Source organism: Cervus canadensis, chromosome 4 (assembly GCF_019320065.1).
Source record: "Cervus canadensis isolate Bull #8, Minnesota chromosome 4, ASM1932006v1, whole genome shotgun sequence".
In the NCBI taxonomy this organism is placed as follows: domain Eukaryota; kingdom Metazoa; phylum Chordata; class Mammalia; order Artiodactyla; family Cervidae; genus Cervus; species Cervus canadensis.
The window spans coordinates 98529706-98556896 of record NC_057389.1 but is presented as its reverse complement, the minus strand read 5'-3'; the positions used below and the strand labels follow the sequence as shown (position 1 = coordinate 98556896).

The 27191-nt window shown below is 39.4% G+C and overlaps 2 pseudogenes; both read left to right on the top strand.

Annotated features, from left to right (window-relative positions):
• Positions 1-1049: 1049 nt before the first annotated feature.
• Positions 1050-24546, top strand: LOC122440966 (annotated as a pseudogene).
• A 549-nt stretch (positions 24547-25095) lies between these two features.
• LOC122440609 lies at positions 25096-26602 on the top strand (annotated as a pseudogene).
• Positions 26603-27191: the final 589 nt, after the last annotated feature.

Below are 27191 nucleotides of genomic sequence, written 5' to 3'. Positions count from 1 at the left end.
CAGTTCTTCTTTCATCCTTTCAAGAAGAGAAAATGCATCTTTGGTTCCCCCTTTTAAGTTGGGAGGTAAGTCAGCGCTGTCATTCCAACACACTTGTGGTGTCATTTAAAAGATTTGCTGCACAGAGCTCCTCTTTTCATTTCAAGATGCATTACTTGGTTCTCACAAAGTTCCAGTGGCTACATATATGGATCCCACTCATGTATATGTAAAGACATCATGGAGTCTTGATGGCACAAAGTCAAATGCAGAAATCCTAGGGACTATAATTTCATAAACCTTTAAGGAATCTATCAATACCAAGGGGTAATTATCATTCGGAAAAGACTATTCTTTCTCCAATCCAATCCCTGGAAATCTTGCATTCCGTCAGTGTGCTTCAAGGACCACCACCCTTCAAGGCTTGGGAAGGGCATGTTTCTCCATGCCTGACCTTAAGGGGTGTCTGAAATCCTGAACTCTCTCCTTCAGTCCCTCACCTGACCCCCAGGCTGGAGCACCCACTCCTACGGAGAGCCCTGACTCTTTGGACAGTCCATGAGGTTGACAGAAATCAAACAGCAATTTGAGGAAGAATGCCCACCCTATTCAAAAAGGCAAGGGCAGCAGATTGATGCGGAAGGAGCTTGGGAAGGAAGGTCTTCAGAAAGGTGGATGAGCCCTTCACATCATGCTAAAGAGACAAGCATTGTCACTGAATTTGCTGAATTTGCCCACAGGGCCAATGCCTATATTTTGAGTGGGTTGGGTGGAACAGATGGATAGTGAAACATCTCTTGCAGGCATAGGAACCCATTCAATATGGCTGGCAGCATTAATGAAATATGAGAATATGGCATGTTTCCATTTATCCTTGAGAAATTTAGGCCAGATCTTCATTCCAATTTGTAGCTGTTTTTTTGGTTTTTTGTTTGTTTGTTTGTTTTGTAAGCTCAGCACCCTGGGAAAAAAGAAAGATTTTGCTTTGAGCTGGAAAAGAGTGAGCTTACCTGTCTCCCACCCCCACATCTCAGTTCCAAGGAATTCATGGCCAAGTTCCCAGTGTGGCTATGCTGGAAACCAAGCAAGGTCTGTGTCTGGCCAGCTTACAAGTTGTCTCTTTCCATAATGTTAATGCCCTAGAGACATATCTCACCTCTCCTCCTAACTGGGCTGCAGAGCCCAGGGGTTATGTTTCTCTGTGCGCAGAGTTAACCAATACCATCCTGCAGAGCTGTAAGTCCCACAGGACAAAGGAGAGCTGAGAAAGAGAGGACACTTGTCCTCAGACTAGCCGACCAGGGATGCCCATGGCTGCAATTCCCACAACCTTGGGTCATTGTGCTCTAATAAGTTCTTGTGGCCCTAGGCTGTTGTCACTAGCTTTAGGTCTCAGGATTCTGGCCTTTTCTGCTTTTGCTTCTTTGCCCCAGGTAAACTCTTACAGAGGCTTTCCCATAATCAAGATCAGAGTGTGCAGTCATATTTCTGGGGTTAATAACTAGTGTCCCATACTTAGACATAAAGGCAAGTTTCTATTTAGTAAAAGTAGTACCTTAAAGAGCTAGAACATTTGAACACCATTAGCTTTCAACTCTCATTTCTCTCACAACCATCCACAATCCTTGATGGCACTCATAGAAGAAGAAACCTTTGTTCTGTCATCTTGGCACATATAATTGTTACCTTGGATTTTTCCTAGGTAAAGACTCTAAAAACTGCAAAAAAGAGCAACAGGATACAGGTGCATTTCAATTTCCTGGAGAAACTCTGAACTTATGCCTGCTGGAAGAAGGGCTAAGAGCTGCTGAACTAGAGGAACACTTTCTTTGATTTCTTCAAGCCCCAGTGGAAAACATGAGGCATAACCAGCAAACCAGAAACACTCATCACTGAGCATGAATGGATGTAAATCACACTAGAGCAACATGCACTCATGTACCAAGTCTTATCCATGCACCTATGCTTCATGGTGGAGACAAAAGTGCTTACATTTTCACTTCTTGAAAATGAAAGTACCAGCAAGTATAGGAACAGTCATAGCTGAAATCGACAGGGATCAGTGCTGAGGCAGAAAGTCAGGTGAGTAGATCCAAAGCAATGCAAAATAGAATGGCGATAGCACTTTTTCTAACTCCCAACTTGAGAGGAAATGCCCGAAGTTTTCCCCAGTGTCAAATAGAATGACAATAGCATCTTTTCTTATTCTCAGTCTTTGAATGAATTCTTCTAACTTCTCCCCAACGTTAAACTGAATGGTGATAGCATCTTTTCTTATCCTTATTTCATAATAAATGCACAAAACTCCTTCTCAGTTATAATGATGTTTGAGGCAGGCTTTGTTGGTGGTGGGGGGGTTTCTTTTTTTTTTTTTTTAATACTCTTGGTCAAGTTAGGAAATTTCCCTTCTGTTACTACTTTACTAAGATTTTTTAATAATGTGTTTATAATGGTGATTATTAAATGCCTTTTCTATTGAAATAAGCTCTCTTATTCTATTAATAGAATTGTTGCTCTAATAATAATTTTATTATTTCTATCATTACATTCCTGCAACAAAGAAACCGAGAAAAGAAGTGGAAGAGAGGAAATAAGTGCGTCATATGTATACGATCTGGTTTTCTACATCGAGAAGTCAGAAGACTCTAAAGACAAATTATTCTTGTAGTAGAAAAGTTTAGCAGGGAAAGCTGGAGAAGGGGAGGGTGGGACAAACTGAGAAAGTAGCATTAACGTATATACAACTATCACGTGTAAAAACAGCTAGTGAGAAGCAGCTACATAACACAGGGAATACAGCCTGGTACTCTGTGACACCCTAAAGGGTGGGATGGGGAAAGGGAAGGAGGCTTGCAAGCGAGGGAATATATGTATAATTACGACTGATTCGCATTGTTGTATGGCAGAAAGCAAAACATTGTGAAGCAACTTTCCTTCAATTAAAAAAAAAAAAAAAAAGAGAGAGGGAGGGGGGGGATCGGATTGGACATACATGTAAAATCCATGGCTGATTCATATCAATGTATGACAAAACCCACTGGAAAAAAAAATAAATAAATAAATAAAATTAAAAAAAAAAAAAGAGAGAAATTTAGCAAATTGGCTAGACTGAAGATCAAATATAAACTATCATATGTGTATTCATAAGCAAAAACACCTGGGACACAAATTTTAAAAGATGACAACATTAACCTAACAACAGAAATATTCAAGTATTTAGGATAAACCAACAAGGGATGAGATAAATTAAAGATGGTGAGATACCCAATGTTCATGGATATAAATATAATTATCTTTAAATTAATCTATATAATGAAACTTCAATCAAAATCCTGACATAATTGTAAATGTACATTAAAAACTTGTTTTAAAGTTTATAATTCATGTGGAAGGGTAAAGTCTAAGAAGAATATGGCAGATAAATTTACCCTCAAGATACAAAATCTCATTATGATGTTATAGTAATTAAAATTCAGTAGTGCATATGCTGAGACCAAAAAAAATGGATTGGTAATGGATAATTGATAATGGAATAGAGCTCAAGATATAGAGCTTTAAATATATATGGACTTTTGATACTTAACTGCAGTGGCATGGGAAATCAACAGGAAGAGGAGATTTTCAATAAAAGATACTTGGAAAATAGTCTATCCATAAGAAGAAAAATAAAACAAGAACTCTACCTCACACATCATACTTTAAAACTTTTAGTTTAAATATGGATATTTCCAATAATTGTAAACAAGGTAATATGGTCCTCTCAATTAAAAAAATTAAAAATTTACAACAAAATATTTTTAAAAAGGCAGAGGAACCAGAGATCAAATTGCCAACATTCACTGAATCATGGAGAAAGCAAGGGAGTTCCAGAAAAACATCTACTTCTGCTTCATTGACTATGCTAAAGCCTTTGACTGTGTGGATCACAACAAACTGTGAGAAATTCTTAAAAAGTTGGGAGTACCAGACCACCTTACCTGTCTCCTGAGAAACCTATATGCAGGGTCAAGAAGCAACAGTTAGAACTGGACACGGAACAACAGACTGGTTCCAAATAGGAAAAGGAGTACGTCAAGGTTGTATATTGTCACCCTGCTTATTTAACTTATATGCAGAGTACATCAAGCAAAATGCTGGGGTGAATGAAACACAAGCTGGAATAAGATTGCTGGGAGATAACCTCAGATATGCAGATGACACAACCCTTATGGCAAAAAGCAAAGAGGAACTAAAGAGGCTCTTGATGAAGGTGAAAGAGGAGAGTGAAAAAGCTGGCTTAAAACTCAACATTCAAAAAACAAAGATCATGGCATCTGGTCCCATCAGTTCTTGGCAAATAGATGGGGAAACAATGGAAACAGTGACAGACTTTATTTTCTTGGGCTCCAAAAATTACTGCAGACGGTGACTGCAGCCCTGAAATTAAAAGATGCTTGCTCCTTGGAAGGAAAGTTATAACAAACCTAACCTAGACAGTGTATGAAAAAGCAGAGACACCACTTTGTCAACAAAGGTCCATATAGTCAAAACTATGATTTTTCAAGTAGTCATGTACAAATCTGAGAGTTGGACCATAAAGAAGACTGAGTACTGAAGAATTGTTGCTTTCAAATTGTGGGGCTGGAGAAGACTCTTGAGAGTCCCTTGGACAGCAAGGAGATCAAACCAGTTCCTAAAGGAACAGTCAATCCTAAAAAAAAAAATCAAGCCTGAATATTCATTGGAAAGACTGATGCTAAAGCTTCAGCATCAATACTTTGGTCACCTGATCCAAAGAGCTGACTCATTGGAAAAGATCGCAACGTGAGAAAAGATTGAAGGCAGGAGGAGAAGAGGGTGACAGAGAATAAAATGGTTAGATAGCATCACCCAATCAACAGACATGAATTTGAGCAAACTCTGGGAGATAATGGAGGACAGAAGAGCCTGGTGTGCTGCAGTTCATGAGGTCACAAAGAGTGGGACATGACTCAGTGACTGAACACCAATGTATTGGTATAACTGAATCACTTAGCTGTACACTTGAAACTAACACTTTATAAACCAACTATATTCCAGGATAAAATAAAAATTAAATTAAAAAATAAAATGGAGATAAATTGTTTTCTTAAATATCTGGAAATTGATGGTATGTTACAAATTTTAAAAATGCAAAATGAAATGTGAAATAAGTCATTAATAATGGAATAGTCTGTTATATATTTGTCATCAGAATTAATAGTAAAGGCTATTTCATGTTCCTATAAATATAAAAATCAATATTAAAATCAGTTCCAGTTCAAGATGGCGCAGTAGAAGGATGTGAACTCATCTCCTCCTGTGAAAGCACCAAAACTGCAACTAGCTGTTGAACAACCATCTACAGGAGGTTGTTCAGAGGACGCCGGAACCCACCCAAAAAAGATACCCCATGTCCAACGACAAAGAAGAAGTCACAGAGAGATGGTAGAAGGGGCACAATCACAGTAAAATCAAATCCCATACCCTCCAGGTGGATGACCCACAAACTGGAGAACAATAATACCAAAGAACTTCTTGCACTGTTGTGAAGGTTCTGAACCCCATGTCAGGCTTCCCAGTCTGGTGATCTGACAAAAGGGTTGGGAATTGCCAGGAAATCTGGCCTTGAGGGCCAGTGGGATTTGATTATAGGACTTCTAGAGGACTGGGGGAAACACAGACTCCAGTCTTGGAGGGCACAAACCAAATTTTGTGCACACAAAGACCCAGAAGAAATGATCAATGACCCTCTAGGAGGCTGAACCAAAACTACCTGCGTGTTGGGGGGCCTCCTGTGGAGGCATGGGTCAGCAGGAGCTCAACACAGGGATGGGGTCACTGGCAACATCAGGCCAGGAAGGTCCCCCTTGGCATAAACTCTCTTGGGGGTCACATTAACCTTACTATAGAGCCCATAGGCCCCAAGGCTGGGTCACCTCAGGCCAAACAACTACCAGGGAGGGAGTACAACCCCACCCATCAGCAGATCTGAAAGTGTTAGTCACTTAGTCATGTCTGACTCTTTGTTATCCCGTGGACTGTAGACCACCAGGCTCCTCTGTCCATGGGATTCCCCAGGAAGAATACTAGAATGGGTTGCCATTCCTTTCTCAAAGGGGATCTTCCTGACCCAGGGGATAGAACCCAGGTCTCCCATATTGCAGGCAGATTCTTTACCATCTGAGCCACCAGGGAAGCCCTCACCAGCAAATTGGATTAAATCTTTACTGAGCAAGGCCCTGCCCACCAGAGAAAGACCCAGTTTTTCTCATCACCAGTCCCTCCCATCAACAAGCTTACACAGGCCTCTTGGCCTCATCCATCAGAGGGCAGATAGAAGAAGCATAGTCTCACAATGGCTAAAACAAAAACCACATTACACACACACACACAAAAAAAAACCACATTACAGAAAGTTAATCATGATGAAAAAGCAGATAGTTATGTCCCAGATGAAGGGACAAGATTAAAACCCCAGAGGAACAACTAAATGAAGTGGATATAGGCAACCTTCCAGAAAAACAATTCAGAATAATGACAGTGAAGATGATTCAAGATCTCAGAAAAAAGAGTGGAGGCAAAGATTGAGAAGATACAAGAAATATTTACCAAAGACCTAGAAGAACTAAAGGACAACAAACAGATGAATAATACACTAGAAGGAATCAATAGAAAAATAACTAAAGCAGAAAAAACAGATAAATGACCTAGAGGACAGAATGGTGGAAATCACTGCCGCAGAACAGAATATAGAAAAAAAAAAAAAGAATGAAAAGAAATGAAGACAGTCTAAGAGACCTCTGGGACAACATTAAACGCACCAACATTCACAGTATATAGGGGTCCCAGAAGGAGAAGAGAGAAAGGACCTGACAGAATATCTGAAGAGATAATAGTTGAAAACTTCCCAAACGTGGGAAAGGAAATAATCCAAGTCCAGGAAGCACAGAGTCGCAGGCAGGATAAACCCAAGGAGGAATACACCAAGGCACATAGTAATCAAACTGACAAAAATTAAGACAGAGATAAAATATTAAAAGCAACAAGGGGGAAGCAACAAATAACATACAAGAGAACTCCCATCAGGCTATCAGCTGATTTCTCAACAGAAACTCTGCAAGCCAGAAGGGAATGGCATGATGTATTTAAAGTGTTGAAAGAAAAGAAACTGCAACCAGGAATACTCTACCCAGAAAGACTCTCCTTCAGATTTGATGAAGAAATCAAAAGCTTTCCAGACAAGCTAAAGTTAAGAGGATTCAGCACCATCTAACCAACTTTACAACAAATGCTAAAGGAGCACAAGAGAAGAAAACACCTTCAGAAAATAAACCGAAAACAAGAAAACGATAATAGGATCATCAGTTCAGTTCAGTCACTCAGTCATGTCCGACTCTTTGCCACCCCATGGACTGCAGCACACCAGGCCTCCCTGTCCATCACCAACTCCCAGAGCTTACTGAGACTCATGTCCATCGAGTCGGTGACGCCATCCAACCATCTCATCTTCTGTCGTCCCCTTCTCCTCCCTTCAATACCAATAATTACCTTAAATGTAAATGGATTAATTGCACAAACCAAAAGACATAGACTGGCTGGATGGATGAAAACAAGTGCACTTCCATGTACCACATTTCTCTGCTTGGCCCCCCAAATTGTATGTAATTATTTTACATTGTTAAGTTAATTCTGTTCCCATTATGGATTGTAATTGTTTTTTTTTTTTTGTCTATTGATTGTGAAAACTGACAAACATCTTTTACTATTGTAATTATGTAACTATAACTCACTTAATAGCATTGTATCATGATTGGACAACAGAAAAATTATAGAACTCTCTATCACCAAAAGTACGATTTAGTAGAAAAACCTGTAATCACTTTTTAAAATCTATATGCGTATCAGAATTATCTTGAAATTTTTTGAAAAATACAAATGCCCAGGTACTGCTTTTTTCCTCCAGAGCTCCAGATATGTTTCTAATGAGCAGTCATGTTTAAAAACAACTGGACTATATGATAATCTTTTATTTTTATCTAGTTTGTTTCACATTTTCTGTTTCATATTCAGTGTTCCCATTTCATTTAGTTTATGTTTTCCAATTTCTCCATCTCTTCTTTTTTTGATGTTCTTTCTCAAGCCTTTATGAAGTGTAATAGAAAAGCTTTTGTATACATATATATAAATATGTATAATATATATATTTTAGAAAACATGAACTTTTGCCTAACTAAAAAATTATGACATTTTGATTCTACTTCTTTGACTTAGGATGAACAGAATGCTAGATTTCTTTTTATTTTTTAGATTTCTAATTAAAATAGATATTCAACAAGCAACAAAGGTTTACTGAATAGCACAGGGAACTCTATTCAATATCTTGTAGTAACCTATGATGGAAAATGATTTCAAAAATAATATGTGTATTTGTATAACTGAATCACCTTGCCGTGCACCTGAAACATTGTAAGTCAACTATACTATATTATACAACTATATTATATATATATACAACTATATACAACTACAACTACATATATACAGCTACAACTATATTATATATATATAATATATATAAATATATATGTTAAGAAAAAGAAGCAAATCCAGCAATATATAAAAAAAATTGTATATCATGATCAAGTGGGATTTATTCCAGGGTTGCAAGGATGATTCAATATTCACAATGTGAATTCAATTAATATGATACATCACATTAACAAAAGGAAGGATGAAAACCACATGATTATCTCAATAGGTGCAAAAAACACACTTGACAAAATTCTACATTCATTCATGATAACAAGTCCCATCAAAGCTGGTATAGAGGGAATGTGTCTGAATATAATAAAGGGCATTTAAGACAAACTCTTAGCTAACATCATTCTCAAATGTGAAAAAGTGAAAGTCTTTCCTCTAAGTTCAGAAACAACACAAAGATGCCATAAAATTAAAAGACACTTGCTCCTTGGAAGGAAAGCTATGACGAACCTACACAGTGTATTAAAAAGCAGAGACATCACTTTGTCAACAAAGGTACATATAGTCAAAGCTATGGTTTTTCCAATAGTCATGGAAAAACCATTCCAGAGTCATGGAAAAACCATAGTGTTTTGAGTTGGAAGAATTAATATTAGTAAAATGTCCATACTACCAAAGCAATTTACATATATAATGCAATCTCTATCAAAATATCCATGACATTTTCCACAGAAGTAGCACATGTAATCCTAAAATGTATATCAAACCACAGAAATAGCCTGAATTGCCAATGGAATCTTGAGAAAAAAGAACAAAGCTTGAGGTATTACAGTGTCTGGCTTCAGTCTATATTACAAAGCAACAGTAATCAAAACAGCATGGTACTGGCACAAAAAACAGGCACACAGATCAATATAACAGAGAGCCTAGAAATAAACTCACACACTTATGGTCAATTTATGATAAAGAAGGCAAGAATATACAATGGAGAAAAGACTGTCTCTTCAACAAGTGGGGCTGTGAAAACTGGACAGCTACATGTAAAAAAATGAGATTGGAACATTTCTTCACCTCATATACAAAAATAAATTCAAAGTGGATTAAAGACCAAAATGTAAGACCCTGAAACCATAAAACTCCTAGAAGAGAACATAGGCAGAACATTCTTTGACATAAATAGTAGCAATATTTATTTTGAAATCTGTCTCCTAAGGCAAAAGTTAAACAATAAATGGGACCTAATTAAACTTAAAATCTTTTGCAGAACAAAAGAAACCAGCAGCAAAACAAAACACAACATACTGAATGAGAGAAAATATATGAAAATGACATAACCTTTAAGAGTTAATATCCAACATATATAAAGAGCTCATATAACTCAATATCAAGAAAGCAAAGAATTTAATTAAAAAATTTGGCAGAAGATCTGAACAGAAAATTTTCCAAAGAAGGTATACAGATGGCCAACAGGTATATGGGGTTCTCAAGGCAAGAATACTGAAGTGGTTTGCCATTCCCTTCTCCAGTGGACCACGTTTGATCAGAAATCTCCACCATGACCTGTCCATCTTGGGTGGCCCTACATGGCATGGCTCATAGTTTCATTGAGTTAGACAAGGCTGTGGTCTGTGCAATCAGATTGGTTTGTTTTCTGTGATTATGCTTTTCATTCTATCTGCCCTCTGATGGATAAGGATAAGAGGCTTATTGGGAGAGACTGACTGAGGGGAAACTGAGTCTTGTTCTGATGGGCGGGGCCATGTTCAGTAAATCTTCAATCCAATTTTCTGTTGATGGGCTGGGCTGTGTTCTTTCCCTGTTGCTTGACCTGAGGCCAAACTATGGTGGAGGTAATGAAGACAATGGGGAGCTCCTTCAAAAGGTCCCATGCACACACTGATGCACTCAGTGCCCCCAACCCTGCAGCAGGCCACCGCCAACCCACACCTCCACCAGAGACTCCTGGGCACCCATGGGCAAGTCTGGGTGTCTCTCGTGGCATCACTGCTCCTTTCTCCTAGGTCCTGGTGTGCACAAGGTTTTGTTTGTGCCCTCCAAGAGTCTGCTTTCCCAATCCTGTGTAAGTTCTAGTGGCTCTATTGTGGGGTTAATGGCGACCTCCTCCAGGAGGGCTTATGCCATACTGCACCCAGAGCCCCTACCCCTGCAGCAGTCCACTGCTGACCCACACCTCCGCAGGAAACACTCAAACACAGTTCTGTCTCAGTCTCTGTGGGGTCTCTGGGTCCTGGTGCGCACAAGGTTTGTTTGAGCCCTCTGAGCATCTCTGGCCAGAATGGGGTTTGATTCTAAACACGATTTTGCCCCTCCTACTGTCTTGCTGGGGCTTCTCCTTTGCCCTTGGACATGGGATATCTTCTTGAAGTTGCTCCAGCACCAGCTCAGCCACCACTCCAGTGCCACACAGCCACTGCTCCAGGGCCTACCTTCTCGCTGGGGCATCTCTGTCCTTGGACAAGGGGTATCTCCTCAAAGTCATTACAGCACAGCACTGGATCCAGATAACATGATGATGTGATCACTCACCTAGAACCAGACATCCTGGAATGCAAAGTCAAGTGGGCCCTAGGAAGCATCACTATGAACAAAGCTAGTGGAGGTGATGGAATTTCAGTTGAGCTATTTCAAATCCTAAAAGATGATGCTGTGAAAGTGCTACACTCAATATGCCAGCAAATTTGGAAAAGTCAGCAGTGGCCACAGGGCTGGAAAAGGTCAGTTTTCATTCCAATCCCAAAGAAAGGCAATGCCAAGGAATGCTCAAACTATCGCACAATTGTACTCATCTCACATGCTAGCAAGTAATGCTCAAAATTCTCCAAGCCAGGCTTCAACAGTATGTGAACCATGAGCTTCTAGATGTTCAAGCTGGATTTAGAAAAGGCATAGGAACCAGAGATCAAATTGCCAACATCTGTTGGATTATCGAAAAAGCAAGAGAGTTCCAGAAAAACATCAATTTCTGCTTTATTGACTATGCCAAAGCCTTTGACTGTGTAGATCACAATAAACTGTGGAAAATTCTTCAAGAGATGGGAATACTAGATCACCTGACCTGCCTCTTGAGAAATCTGTATGCAGGTCAAGAAGCAACAGTTAGAACTGACATGGAATAACAGACTGGTCCTAAATCTGGAAAGGAGTACATCAAGGCTGTGTCTTGTCATTGTGCTCATTTAACTTATATGCAGAGTATCTCATGAGAAATGCCAGTCTGGATGAAGCACAAGCTGAAACCAAGTTGCTGGGAGAAATATCAATAACCTCAGATGTGCAGATGACACCATCCTTATGGCAGAAAGAGAACTAAAGAGCCTCTTGATGAAAGTGAAAGAGAAGAGTGAAAAAGTTGGCTTAAAACTCAACATTCAGAAAACTAAGATCATGGCATCCAGTCCCATCACTTCATGGCAAATAGATAGGGAAACAATGGAAACAGTGACAGACTTTATTTGGGGGGACTCCAAAATCACTGCAGATGGTGACTGTAGCCATGAAGTTAAAAGACGCTTGCTCCTTGTAAGAAAAGTTATGACCAAACTAGACAGCATATTAAAAAGCAGAGAGATTACTTTGCCAACAAAGGTCCACCTAGTCAAAGTTATGGTATTTCCAGTAGTCATGTATGGATATGAGAATTGGACTATAAAGAAAGCTGAGCACTGAAGAACTGATGCTCTTGAACTGTGGTGTTGAAGAAGGCTCTTGAGAGTCCCTTGGACTGCAGGGAGATCCAACTGGTCAAACCTAAAGGAAATCAGTCCTGAATATTCACTGGAAGGACTGATGCTGAAGTAGAAACTCCAATACTTTGGCCATCTGGTGGGAAGAACTGACTCATTGGAAAAGACCCTGATGCTGGGAAAGATTGAAGGCGGGAGAAGAAGGGGACGACAGAGGGTGAGGTGGTTAGATGGCATCACCGACTCAATGGACATGAGTTTGCACAAGCTCCGGGAGCTGGTGATGGACAGGGAGGCCTGGCGTACTTCAGTCCATGGGGTCACAGAATCAGACATGATTGAGTGACTCAACTGAACTGAATAGGTATATGAAAAAAAAAAAAGCTTAACATTCCTAATCATCTTAGAAATGTAAAGCAAAACCACAATGAGGTATCACTTCTCATCAGTCAAAATGCCTATTATCAGAAGTCTACAAATAACAAACATTGGCAAGGATGTGGAGACAAGGAAACTTCAGTACATGTGGTGGAATTGTAAATTGGTGCATCCACTATGGAAAACAATGTGGAAGTTCCTCAAAAGACTAAATGTAGAACTACCTATGATCCAGTAAAAACACTGATTTGGAAAGATTCATGAACACCAATGTTCATAGAATTATTTTCATTATCCTAGATAGGTAAGCAATCTAAGTATCCATCAACAGATGAATGGATAAAGAAAATATGTTTTATACACACACACACACACGCATACACGCACACAATAGACAATTGCTCAGTCATAAAAAAGAATGAAATTCTGCTATTTGGAACAACATGGTTGGACCTAGAGAATATAATGCTTAGTGAAATAAGTCAGAGAAAGACAAATACTCTATGTTATCACTTATATGTGGAATCTAAAATATAGAGAGCAAGCTAGTGATTACTAGTGGTGAGAGGGGAGGGGGACAGTGGAGACAGTTGTATGAGATAAAGTGACACAAACTACTATGTATAGAATAAATGAGTAACAAGGATATTTTGTAAAGCACAGAAAATAAAGCCATTAATCTGTAAATACCTTAAGTGGGGTGTCATCTTTAAAAATATTGAATCACTATGTTGTACACCAGAAATTAATATATTGGGCTAGCCAAAAAGGTTTGTGAAGGTTTTTTAGTAACATCTTACAGGAAAACCTGAATGAAGCATTTGGCCAATCCAATAATATTGTATTTCAACCATACTTCTCTCAAAATTGAAAAATCCGGGAAAGGAAGTACTCAGACCTCCACAGTTGGTAAGATACAGTGGCCAACAATCCTTTAAAGAAGGAGTCTCCAAACTTTTTCTGTGAAGGGTCAGATAAAAGATATGTTACAATTTGTGTATCATGCAGTCTCTGTCACAACTACCCAATTCTGCCATTGTAGGCAAAAATAGCCTAAAGCAATATCTGAATAAAGAAATTAGCATAGCTGTGCTTCAACAAAACCTTAAAGTAGAAAGTGAAATGTTAGATGAGACCCACAGGTCGTGTTATATTTGCCTCTGTTTGAAGGCAGTGAAATGGTAATAATTAGGCAAATTAGGCAAAAGTTTTTTAATTGTAAAGTTTTCAAAGATTGTAAATAAGTTACACTATACTAGATATAAACTATTTTAGAGAGATAAAGGAGAATAACATAGGAATAGAATAGACAGTATTCTTTAGTAGGTAATGAAGATATTAATTTCCTCAAAGGGTGCAGATGCTTTGGAATAGAAGATAGTAATGTTATTTTCATTATATATAAACATTATTTTTTTCTAAATGTTTGGATTCTAAAACAATGCTGATAAAACAGCAAAAGTTTCATGCAGAAAATTATAAAACATCAAAAGTATATTTGAAACAAAAGAACAATTATTGAATATCTCGTTCTAAGGGTTTCTTTTCTTCCTTCCTTCTCTCTCTCTTCCTTCCTCCTTCCTTCCCTTTCTTCCTCTCTCCCTTCTTTCTTTCCTTTCTTCCTTTCTCTATTTCTGTCTTTTTCCTTGTTTTAATTAATTTAGTCTGTCAGTCCTTCCAAAAAGAATTCATCTGGTATAGATAAGCTAACTTGAATCTCATTCCAGACTTTCAAAATACTTTCATGATATTAGCAGGGAAAGGTATAGAATTCCAAATAATTAGCAACTGAAAGCTATTATTCCTGCCAAAGGATTTTAAACACTAAATTTTTTTTAATAAAAAAGAAAAACAGACCTGAAAAAGTCCAAATACTTGGATCTTCAGTAAAACAAATGTAAATTGTAAAACAAATATCCTTATTATGTTCAAGGGGGTAAAACCAGGCTTGTAAATTTCTGCAACAACTGGAAACTGTAAATTTGACATAGATTAAAAAAGAAACAAATAAAACTTCCAAAAATGAAAAACACAAAAATCAAAATTCAGATTTCATTGAAAGTCTTTAACAACAGTTTAGACCCAATCTTAAAAATGAATGAAATTTTGATACATTCTGCTCCAATACTTTGGCCACCTGATGTGAAAAGCCGACTCATTGGAAAAATCTCTGAGATTGAGGGCATGAGGAGATGGGGGTGACAGAGGATGAGATGGTTGGATGGCATCACCAAGTCAATGAGCATGAGTTTGAGCAAGCTCTGAGAGATAGTGAAGGACAGAGAAGCCTGGCCTGCTGCAGTCCATGGGGTCACAGAGTCAGACATGACTGAGTGACAACAACAACAAAAATATTGATGAACCTTGAAAACATTATGCTGAGTGAAATAAGCAAGATACAAAAGAACAAATACTGTATGATTCCACTTATAGGAGATCCCTACAATAGGAAAATTCATAGGGACAGTAAATGGAACAGTGGTTACTTAGGGCAAGGGGAGGTAGGAAATGGGGAGTTAGTTTAATGTGGACAGAGTTTCAGTATCTTTGGGAAGATAAAAAGTTCTGGAGATGGATGGTGGTGATGGTTGCACAACACTATGAGTGTATTTAATGCCACTGAACTGTACGCTTTAAATGGTTTAAAATGTTAGATTTTAAACTATGTCTATTTCATTATAATAAAAAATTTAATCTAATCTTTATGAAGGTAACAAAACTGTATTTTCACCAAATGTTTATATGTCTAATACAAAAATCTATTTTCTTTCAAAATTAAAATAATTCTATCCCCTTCTACCTTTCGAATATAGAAAGATGGTCTGAACTTGAGGAGCACATGACTGAGGGAAAACAAGAGAGATGCATCTCAAAACAGCTCTCAAAAGGGCCCTGTGCCTTGTTGCTGTGAGAAGCCAGGCCCCCACAAAAGTGTTGTACATGAGAGCTCCATAGAAATACACTCCCTTTTCTAGAATAAGTAGGCATAAAGTATCAAAACCAGTTTCCCAATAGGTACTAGCAAGTGTACTGGTGTTGAGCATATTGATGGTGTGCTTGAGGGCAACTTGAATTCCCCCGGAGAATATCTCTGAGAAGCTGAATGGAGCCCAGAGACCAGTGGAAGTGAATGACCAGCATCCCATTAAAGTAAGAATGTGTCCATGCACATCTGCAAGATGAAAGATGACCAGAGATGAAACATTCCCAAGTCAACGCCTTGGCATAACAAAAGTCATCATCCTTCCCAGGTTGGGGATAACTCGTGAACTAAATGAAATCTAGTTTTACAAAACAAGAGGTTTGGGCTTGCAAAGCAGAAATAAAGCTCATTTACAAATCAATAAAGAAAAGTGCTGTTATTGTAATGTTGAATTAAAATTTGTAACTGTGAACTCTGGGGAGAAAATACACATTCTTTTAAAACATAGGTAGAATATCTTTAAAATAAATCCTATAATAAGCTATGAGAAATATCTCAACAAGTTTCAAGTTTTTTATATAATACAGGTCATATCCACTGACTATAATGGCTTAAAGATCAAAATCAGTAATAAAAAGTGCAGCTTCTCCAAAACATCTTCAAAGCTAGGAAAAAACCCTACAACTTCTAGAGGATTCTTGGGTGAAAGAGAAAGTCACTTACCACTCACATCACAGTTAATACTTTCCTCTTAAGATCAGAAAGACAGGGACATCCGTTCTCACCACTCCTATTCAGTATTGTCCTGGAGTTCCTGGACAGTGTAGCAAAAGAAGAAAAAGAAATAAAAAAGCTTTCTAAAAATAGAAAGTAAGCAGTAAATTCTTTTCTATTTATATGATTTTCTATGTAGAAAATTCACAATAATTTTTCAAAATGCAACTAGGGGCTGAGGGCAGGAAAGCTGAGGTGGGGCAGTTGCAAAGGCCCAGGATATGGCAGCATCAGAATGATAGAATTCCTAGAGAAGGGGAGAGCAGTACTTCTCTATGATTAGATAAGAGTGAGCCCTGTTCAAGAGGCCTCTTAGTGACCTTTGACATTCTAAGGCCAGAACTAACCTTCAGTATCCCGCCTCACATGCAGCTTGGTGGTTGAACAAACACGGATGTCTGCAGCACGTGGTGTTGCTCAGAGACAGCTGAAGCAAACATCCCAACCGTGTGAACTTCAGCTTGGGCATAAATTTCAGGTTGGTCATATGTGTCATTGTCTCAGCAGATGGCACCACCAAGCAACAGTACTCCCAACAGCAGCAGTGAGTGAGAGCATTTGTTAATGACCAACAGAGTAAAATCAATCTCTGTGCCTGGCGATAACAGCCAAGAACCAAGGACCAGGACCTAGTCCATGTGAGCCATATGGCAAGATTGTCTCCCCTAAGGCCATACTGGGCAAGACCACAAACAAATGCAAAGGCTAAAGTTTTTGACAGTCCTTCCACAACACAGAAAGCTGTAACAGCACCGAGAGCCAGTAGTGTGCAGGCATAGATGGCAAAGCAACAGAGCAGGACCCCACAAATGTGTACATCTCAGACTTCCCATCGTCAATGGGTGAGCAGAACCTGGAGGGAGTGCTGAAGCCCTCTGGTCAGTTTATCTCTCCGTGAGTCATTTGAGACACCAGTGGGACCAGCAGAGGGGTTGGCTTTGTAAGGATGGAATCCACAGAGAAGTGTAGAACCTCTTGGCCACTGGTTTTCATGCATCCATCATCACCCACTTTAATAGAAAATATATTAAGACAGCTTCTGGAGTACCAGCCCCATCTGATCCTTTGATGTACAGATTTGCTGATAAGGATCCAAAAAAATGACAGAACTAAGGAAAATTGCAAAATGGATGGGCCTGGCCAAGGAATGGAAATGTGGGTGGTGTGGCTTTGACCTGTGACCCCACCACAGCTCCTCATATTGGGTCTTATATCACCCCCAACAGAAGGCTTCCAGAAGCCTCTTATCCTTATTCATCAGAGGGCAGATAGAATGAAAACCACAATCACAGAAAACTAACCAATGTGATCACATGGACCACAGCCTTGTCTAACTCAATGAAACTATGAGCCATGCCATGTAGGGCCACCCAAGATGGACAGGTCATGGTGGAGAGTTCTGAAAAAACATGGTCCACTGGAGAAGGGAATGGCAAACCACTTCAGTATTCTTGCCTTGAGAACCCCATGAAGAGTATGAAAAGGCAAAAAGGTGACACTGGAAGATGAACTCCCCAGGTTGGTAGGTGCCCAATATGCTACTGGAGAGGAGTGGAGAAATAACTCCAGAAAGAATGAAGAGATGGAGCCAAAGCAAAAACAACACCCAGTTGTGGATGTGACGGGTGATGGAAGTAAAGTCTGACACTGTAAAGAGCAATATTGCTTAGGAACCTGGAATGTTAGGTCCATGAATCAAGGCAAATTGGAGTGGTCAAACAGGAGATGGCAAGAGTGAACGTCAGCATTTTAGGAATCAGTGAACTAAAATGGACTGGAATGGTGAATTTAACTCAGATGACCATTATATCTACTACTGTGGGCAAGAATCCCTTAGAAGAAATGGAGTAGAAATCATAGTCTACAAAAGAGCCCAAAATGCAGTACTTGGATACAATCTCAAAAATGACAGAATAATCTCTGTTTGTTTCCAAGGCAAATCATTCAATATCACAGTAATCCAAGTCTATGCCCCAACCAGGAATGCTGAAGAAGCTGATGTTGAACGGTTCTATGAAAACCTACAATACCTTCTAGAACTAACACCCAAAAAAGATGTTCTTTTCATTATATGGGACTGGAATGCAAAAGTAGGAAGTCAACAGATACCTGGATTAACAGGCAATTTATTCCAAACAGAAATTTGGCCTTGGAGTACAAAACAAAGCAGGTCAAAGGCTAACAGAGTTTTGCCAAGAGAATGTGATGGTCATAGCAAACACCCTCTTCCAAAAACACAGGAGAAGACTCTACACATGGACATCAACAGATGGTCAATACTGAAATCAGACTGATTATATTCTTTACAGCCAAAGATATAGAAGCTCTATACAATCCGCAATATACAATCAGCTCTATACCAGGGCTTCCCTGGTGGCTCAGACAGTAAAGCATTTGCCTCCAATGCGGGAGACCTGGGTTCGATCCCCAGGTTGGGAAGATCCCCTGGAGAAGGCAATGGCAACCCACTCCAGTACTCTTGCCTGGAAAATTCCATGGATGGAGGAGCCTGGTAGGCTACAGTCCATGGAATCGCAAAGAGTCGGACATGACTGAGCAACTTCACTGGTTCATACAATCAGCAAAAACAAGACTGGGAGCTGACTGTGGCTCAGATCATGAACCCCTTATTGCCAAATTCAGACTTTAACTGAAGAAAGTAAGGAAAACCACTAGACTATTCAGGTATGACCCAAATCAAATCCCTTATGATTATACAGTGGAAGTGACAAATAGTTTCAAGGGATTAGATCTGGTAGACAAAGTACCTGAAGAACTATGGATGGAGGTTCATGACATTGTATAGGAGGCAGTGATCAAGACAATCCTCAAGAAAAAGAAATGCAAAAAGGCAAAATGGTTGTCTGAGGAGGCCTTACAAATAGCTGAGAAAAGAAGAGGAGCAAAAAGCAAAGGAGAAAAGGAAAGATATACCCATTTGAATTCAGAGTTCCAAAGAACAGCAAAGAGAGATAAGAAAGCCTTCCTTAGTGATCAGTGCAAAGAAATAGAGGAAAACAATAGAATAGGAAAGACTAGAGATCACTTCAAGAAAATTAGAGATACCAAGGGAACATTCTATACAAAGATGAGCACAATAAAGGACAGAAATGGTATGGATCTAACAGAAGCAGAAGATATTAAGAAGAGGTGGCAAGAATACACAGAAGAATTGTACAAAAAAGATCTTCACAACCCAGATAATCACAATGGTGTGATCACTCACCTAGAGCCAGACATCCTGGAATGTGAAGTCAAGTGGGCCTTAGGAAGCATCAGTACGAACAAAGCTAGTGGAAGTGATGGAATTTCAGCTGAGCTATTTCAAATCCTAAAAGATGATGCTGTGAAAGGGCTGACTCAATATGCCAGCAAATTTGGAAAAGTCAGCAGCGGCCACGGGACTGGAAAAGGTCAGTTTTCATTCCAATCCCCAAGAAAGGCAATGCCAAAGAATGCTCAAACAACTGTACAATTGCACTCATCTCACACGCTAGCAAGTAATGCTCAAAATTCTCCAAGCCAGGCTTCAACAGTACATGAACCATGAAATTCCAGATGTTCAAGCTGGTTTTAGAAAAGGTAGAGGAACAGAGATCAAATTGCCAACATTCACTGGATCATCAAAAAAGCAAGAGAGTTCCAGAAAACCATCTACTTCTGCTTTATTGACTGTGCCAAAGTCTTTGACTGTGTGGGTCACAATAAACTGTGGAAAATTCTTCAAGAGATGGCAAAGCAGACCACCTGACCTGCCTCCTGAGAAATCTGTATGCAGGTCAAGAAGCCACAGTTGGAACTGGACGTGGAACAACAAAAACATCAAGGCGGTATATTGTCACCCTGTTTATTTAACTTATACACAGAGTATGTCATGTGAAATGTTGATCTGGATGAAGCACAAGCTGGAATCAAGTTGCTGAGTGAAATATCAATAACCTCAGATAAGCAGATTACATCACCCTTATGGCAAAAAGCAAAGAACTAAAGAGCCTCTTGATGAAAGTCAAAGAGGAGAGTGAAAAAGTTGGCTTAAAACTCAACATTCAGAAAACTAAGATCATGGCATCTGGTCCCATCACTTCATGGCAAATAGATGGGGAAACAGTGACAGGCTGACAGGGGGACTCCAAAATCACTGCAGATGGTGATTTCAGACATGAAGCTAAAAGACGCTTGCTCCTTGGAGGAAAAGCTATGACCAACCTAGACAGAATATTAAAAAGCATAGTGATTACTTTGACAACAAAGGTCCATCTGATCAAAGCTATGGTTTTTCCAGTAGTCATGTATGGATGTGAGCTGCTGCTGTTGCTAAGTCACTTCAGTCATGTCCGCCTCTGTGAAAACCCATAGATGGCAGCCCACCAGGCTTTCCCATCCCTGGGATTCTCCAGGCAAAAACACTGGAGTGGGTTGCCATTTCCTTCTCCAATGCAGGAAAGTGAAAAGTGAAAGTGAAGTTGCTCAGTCATGTCCGACTCTTAGTGACCCCATGGACTGCAGCCTACAAGGCTCCTCTGTCCACAGGATTTTCCAGGCAAGAGTATTGGAGTGGGTTGCCATTGCCTTCTCCCATGGATGTGAGAGTTGGACTATAAAGAAAGCTGAATGCAGAAGAAGTGATACTTCTGAACTGTGGTGTTGGAGAAGACTCTTGAGAGTCACTTGGACTGCAAGGAAATCCAACCAGTCAATCCTGAAGAAATCAGTCCTGAATATCCATTGGAAGGACTGATGCTGAAGCTGAAAGTCCAATACTTTGGCCACCTGATGCAAAGAACTGACTCACTGGAAAAGATCCTGATACTGGGAAAGATTCATGGTGGGAGGAGAAGGGGACAACAGAGGAAGAGATGGTTGGATGGCATCACTGATGCAATGGACATGAATTTGACTAAGGTCTGGGAGTTGGTGATGGACAGGGAAGCCTGGCATGCTGCAGTCCATGGGGTCACGAAAAATCGGACACAACTGAGCGACTGGACTGAACTGACTGAACTATAACTGTATGCTTGCTCTTCTTTCTTCCCTAAGATTCTTTAAAGGACATCAATTATGTAAATTAATAATTATAGCAATGTGTTATTGGGTTTGTAACACACACACACACGCAGGCTTCCTAACTGGCACTAGTGGTAAAGAATCCGCCTGCCAATGCAGGAGACATGAGAGGCTCAAGTTTAATCCCTGGGTCTGGAAGATCCTCTTGAGGAGGGCAGAGAAACCCACTTCAGTATTCTTGCCTGGAGAATCCCATGGACAGAGGAACCTGGTGGGTCACAGTCCATAGGGTCGCAAAGAGTCAGACACAACTGAAGCAACTTAGGACACATGCAGTATGTACAGTAATAATACAACAAAAGGGGGGAGAAAAGAGAACTGTAAAGGAGTAAAGTTTCTATATATTCTTGATTTAAGTTAATTTAAATCTGGAGTCCATTTTGATAAGATTTATACAGGCATATCTCATTTTACTGTGCCTCACTTTATTATGTTTTGCAGGTTTTGCTTTTTTTTAAAAAAACAAATTGAAGGTTTGTGGCAATCCAGTGCCAAGAAAGTCTTATTGGTACCATTTTTCCAACAGCATTTGCTCATTTTATGTCTCTGAGTCACAGTAATTTTTGCAGTATCATAACCCCTTCACCAACAGAAAGATTATGAATGGTTAAAATGTAATTAAAATGCAGACATTATCAGACTAGATAAAACAAAACAAAGATCCTACTACTTACTGTCCCCAAGTGACACACTTTAAATTCAAAGATACAAACAGTAAAAGAATGTAAAAAAAAAAAAAAATACCAAGGAAACCACAGAAGAACTGGAGTAGCTATACCAGTACCAGGCAAAATGCATGTTAAAACAAAAATATTACTAGAGACAAAGGACATTCAAAAATTATAAAAGAGGCAATTCATTATGAACATATATCCATTGAAAACATAGTCTAAAATTCATGCAGCAAGAATTGACAGAATTGAAGAGGAGAAATAGACAATAACAATGGCAAGAAGAATACTTTAATAATCCATTTCAGTAATAGATATAGTTGAAGATAAACAATGACAAACAAGACTGGCACAATACCATAAACCAACTAGACCTCAGGTCTATGGAATGCTCCATCCAATAACAGCAGAATACACACTTCTCTCTAGAACACATGGGATCTTCTCTAGAATAGACCACATGTGATGTCAAAAAATAACCTCAATAAATTTAAAGAATTGAAATCATATCACTGATACCCTTTAGCCAAAGTGGAATTGTCTGAAATGAATAATAGAATAAAATCTTAGAAATTTACAAATATATGGGAAGTAAATAACAAATGGGTGAATTTATAAATATATGGAAAGCAAATAACCAGTGGGTCGAAGAAAATATGACAAGGTAAATTAGAAAATACTTTGAGATAAATGAAAACATCATAAAGCATCATAACACATCAAAACATGATTTGTTAAAACAAGTGTTAAAAGTAACTTTATAACTTCAAATACCTACATGAAGAAATAGAAAATTCTCAAATCAACAATGACCTTTAACAATAGGAAAGAAAAGAAATTAAACCCAAAATAAACAAAAGGAAGGAGTTGATAAAGATTACAGTGAATCAATAAAATAAAAGAATAGAATACAAAATAGAGAAAATAACCAAAAGTTAGTTCTTTGAAAATATCAACAAAATTGACAAATCTTTAACTAGACTGACAGTGGGGGGAAAAAAGAATCTGAAATGATTTACCAAAAAAAAAATTTATGAGGGAATACTATGAACAATGGCATGTCAACAAATGAGATAACATAAACGAAATGGACAGACTCCGAGAAAGGCATAGAGAACCCAGATTCAAGGGGAAAGAGAGTGTCTGATTAGATCCATTACAAAAGATCGGAGTAGTGATTTTTAAGACTTTCCACAAAGAAAAGCCTAGGACTAGATGACTTCCCAGGTGGTGCTAGTGGTAAAGAACCTGCCTGCCAATGCAGGAGACAAGAGATGCAGGTTTAATCCCCGGGTCAGGAAGATCCCCTGGAGGAAGGCATGGCAACCCACTCCAGTATTCTTGCCTGGAGAACCCCGTGGACAGAGGAGCCTGGTGGGCTACAGTCCACAGGGTTCCAAAGAATCAGACACTACTGAGGTCACTCAGCACAACACAGATGACTTCAATGGTAAATTCCACCAGAAATTTAAAGAATTAGTATTATTCACAAATTCCTCCAGAAATAGAAGAGGAGGGGATACTTCTCAATTCATTCTATGAGGTATTTCCCTGATACCAAAGAGACAATATCATCACAAGAAAATTACAGATTATTGTCTCATAAAATATATACATAAAAATTCTCAGTAAACGGACTTCCCTGGTGGTCCAGTGGTTAAGACTCTGTGCTTCCAATGCAGGGGGCATGGGTTCAACCTCTGCCTGGGGAACTAAGGTCCCCATCCACTATGTAGCTATATATATATATTTATACATATTCTCAGTAAAATACTATCAAACTGAATCTAGCAACAAAGGAAAAGGGTTATACTCCATGACCAAGTGGGATTTATGCCAGAAATGCGAGGTCAAATTAGTACTCCAAAATCAATTAATTTTATAAATCATATTAATAGATTAAGAACAAAGTCTACTTATAATCTCAATAGAAACAGAAAACCATTTGAAAAAATTCAATACCTTTTCATAATAAAATATTCAACAAACTAGCAGAATATAGAAGACTTCCTATAGAAGCCTACTAGAATATAAAAGATTTCCTCAATGTGATCAAGACTGTGTGCAAAACCCCCACAGTGAACATCCTACTTAATGGTGAATGACTTACTGGATGCTTTCTCCATAAGATGAAGAACAAGACAAAGATGGCTGCTCTCACCACTTCTTTTTTTTTTTTTTTTCAATTAATTTATTTTAATTGGAGGATAATTACTTTACAATAATGTGATGGTTTTTGCCATACATCAAACATGAATCAGCCACAGGTATACATGTGTCCCCACCATCCTGAACCCCCCTCCCATCTCCCTCCCTACTGCATCAATCTGGGTTGTTCCAGAGCACCAGCTTTGGGTGCCCTGCTCCATGCGTCAAACTTGCACTGGTCACATATCTTACATATGGTAATGTACACGTTTCAATGCTATTCTCTCAACTCATTCCACCCTTGCCTTCTCCCACTGAGTCCAAAAGTCTGTTCTCTGTATCTCTTTGCTGCCCTGCATGTAGGATTGTCAGTACTGTCACTTCTATTCAGCATTTTGCTGGAAGCTCCAGCCAAGGAAATTAGGCAAGAAAAGAAATAAAAGGTATCCAGACTGGAAAATATGAAGTACTGAACAACTGAAGGGAAATTAATAAAATGATTCCATTTACAGTAGCATCAAAAGAATAAAACTCTTAAACAGAAGTGGAAGCTTTGTACACTGAAAACCATAAAGCCTTCTAGAAAGAGTTTAAAGAATTTCTAAATAAATGTTAATATAAAAACATTCAATGTTCATGGATCAGAAGACTTAATACTGTTAAGATGGCCGTAGTCTCCATATTGATCTATAGAATCAATGAAATTTCTGTCAAAATTCTAGCTGCTTGTTTTTTCATAATTCAAGATGCAGATCCTAAAATCTATACAAAAATTTAAGGATTCAAAACTGAAAAAATAATTTTTTCAAAAACCCAAGATTGGAGGACTCATACTTGATTTGATTTTAAAACTACAAAATTATACAAAGACAGTGTGGTGCTGGTACACAAACATTAGCTCACAAACATTAGCTCAAAATGATTCTAAAAACCTAACTGCAGAGTTTAGGTATTTCAGGGCGGAGCAGGCGGAAGTAGGGGTGAGAAGCGGCTGCAACTCCGAGCGGAGGAGGCAGGACCCCAAAGGCAAGCAGGAGCTGGATAGGGACCATGGCCGGGATCACCACCATCGAGGCGGTGAAGCGCAAGATCCAGGTTCTGCAGCAGCCGGCCGATGATGCAGAGGAGAGGGCCGAGCGCCTCCAGCCGGAAGTGGAGGGGGAAAGGCAGGCCCGAGAACAGGCTGAGGCTGAGGTGGCCTCCTTGAACCGTAGGTTCCAGCTGGTTGAAGAGGAGCTGGACCGAGCTCAAGAGCGCCTGGCCACTGCCCTGCAAAAGCTGGAGGAAGCTGAGAAAGCTGTGATGAGAGCGAGAGAGGTATGAAAACCGAGCCTTAAAAGATGAAGAAAAAATGGAACTCCAGGAAATCCAACTCAAAGAAGCTAAGCGCATTGCAGAAGAGGCAGACAGGAAGTATGAAGAGGTGGCTCGTAAGTTGGTGATTATTGAGGGAGACTCGGAACGCACAGAGGAGCGAGCCGACCTGGCAGAGTCCCATTGCCGAGATGGATGAGCAAATCAGACTGATGGACCAGAACCTGAAGTGTCTGAGTGCTGCTGCAGGAAAGTACTCTCAAAAAGAAGACAAATATGAGGAAGAGATAAAGATTATTACCGATAAACTCAAGGAGGCAGAGACACGTGCTGAGCTTGCTGAGAGATCGGTAGCCAAGCTAGAAAAGACAACTGATGATTTGGAAGATAAGCTGAAATGCACCAAAGAGGAGCACCTCTGTACACAAAGGATGCTGGACCAGACTCTGCTTGACCTGAATGAGGTGTAGAACACCCCAGTCCCGCCCTGCCGCCGCTCCTCCCTCTCACCCCGACTCCGCTGAGGCCAGCCTGCCGGAAGCTGACCTTTAAACTGAGGGCTGATCTTTCACTGGAAGGCTGCTTTCTCCTTTCGCCACCTCTCCCATCCCCTTACTCCTGTGTCCTTTTCGCCAAACTGTCTCTGCCTCTCCCCAGAGATTCCAGCTGGGCTAGAGGCTGAGCACCTTTGGGAACAACGTTTAAGGAAATGTGAGCACAATGCAAAGTGTCTTTAAAAGCATGTTGTGATGTACACATTTTGTAATTACCTTTTTTGTTGTTGATGTAACAACCATTTGTAAAAAAACATTCCAGATAATTCCGTAGTTCTGAAGCAGCAGTTCAATCCCTTTCTCACTTTTGGAAGGTAACATTTCAGCTTATGCATATTGCCTTCTCCAGAGAGAAAGGGAAAAGGTTTGGGCCTGCCTTACTGAGAGCCTAGCAGCCCAGAGAAAGGCTCCATTTGGGGAAACCTCATTGCTCTGTAAAAAGTACCCACCAAACCATAAAGATGATTCTAGGAGGAGTTAGCCAAAAAAAAAAAATAAAAATAAAAAAAGTGCTGTTCAGGTTTTCAGCTTTACGGTATCTTTGGACAACTTTTTTTTTTTTCTTTTTTCATCAGAAGTGACCAAACAATTAAGATGGTGAAACCTCTGAGACCAAATCCTTGTCCCAGCTCTACCCTGTTCCCAACTGCTCACAGAATGGATCATGTGCCCTTTATGTTGAAGTGACCACTTATTTGCTCTCCTGACTCCTTGAAAGGAAAGAAAATTATGTTTTGCCACTGATTTAGCCATATGAAATTCATCTCATCACCCTTTTCTGGGTCTGAAGCTGCTGTCTCTAAAAGTGCCGTCTCATTGTGCTTTGTATCAGTGCTGGAGAAATCTTGAAAAGCTTACGTACAAAACTTTTAAAATTTTCTATTATTTTGGAACTTTGCTTCTTTGGGGTTGAGGCACACTGGTCACCCCTCTGCCTGTGAGAGCTCTCTACAGTCTGTGGGCTAGCAGTGTGCTGATCTTTTGAACTTTCTTCCCTACCCAATCCCCCTTTTTTGATGAGGTTTCAGTGAGGTCTGTTAGGTGCATCCTGCAGCTTAATTAGCTTAAAATGTTCTCTCCTTTGGTGTGGTCTCTTTGGGGACCAACTGGGAGAAAAAAAAAATGAATAGTGTAACTGTTTTGATACTGAAAATTGATAAATGTCTTTTTGAAATAAAGAACTAGTCCCTCCAAAAAAAAA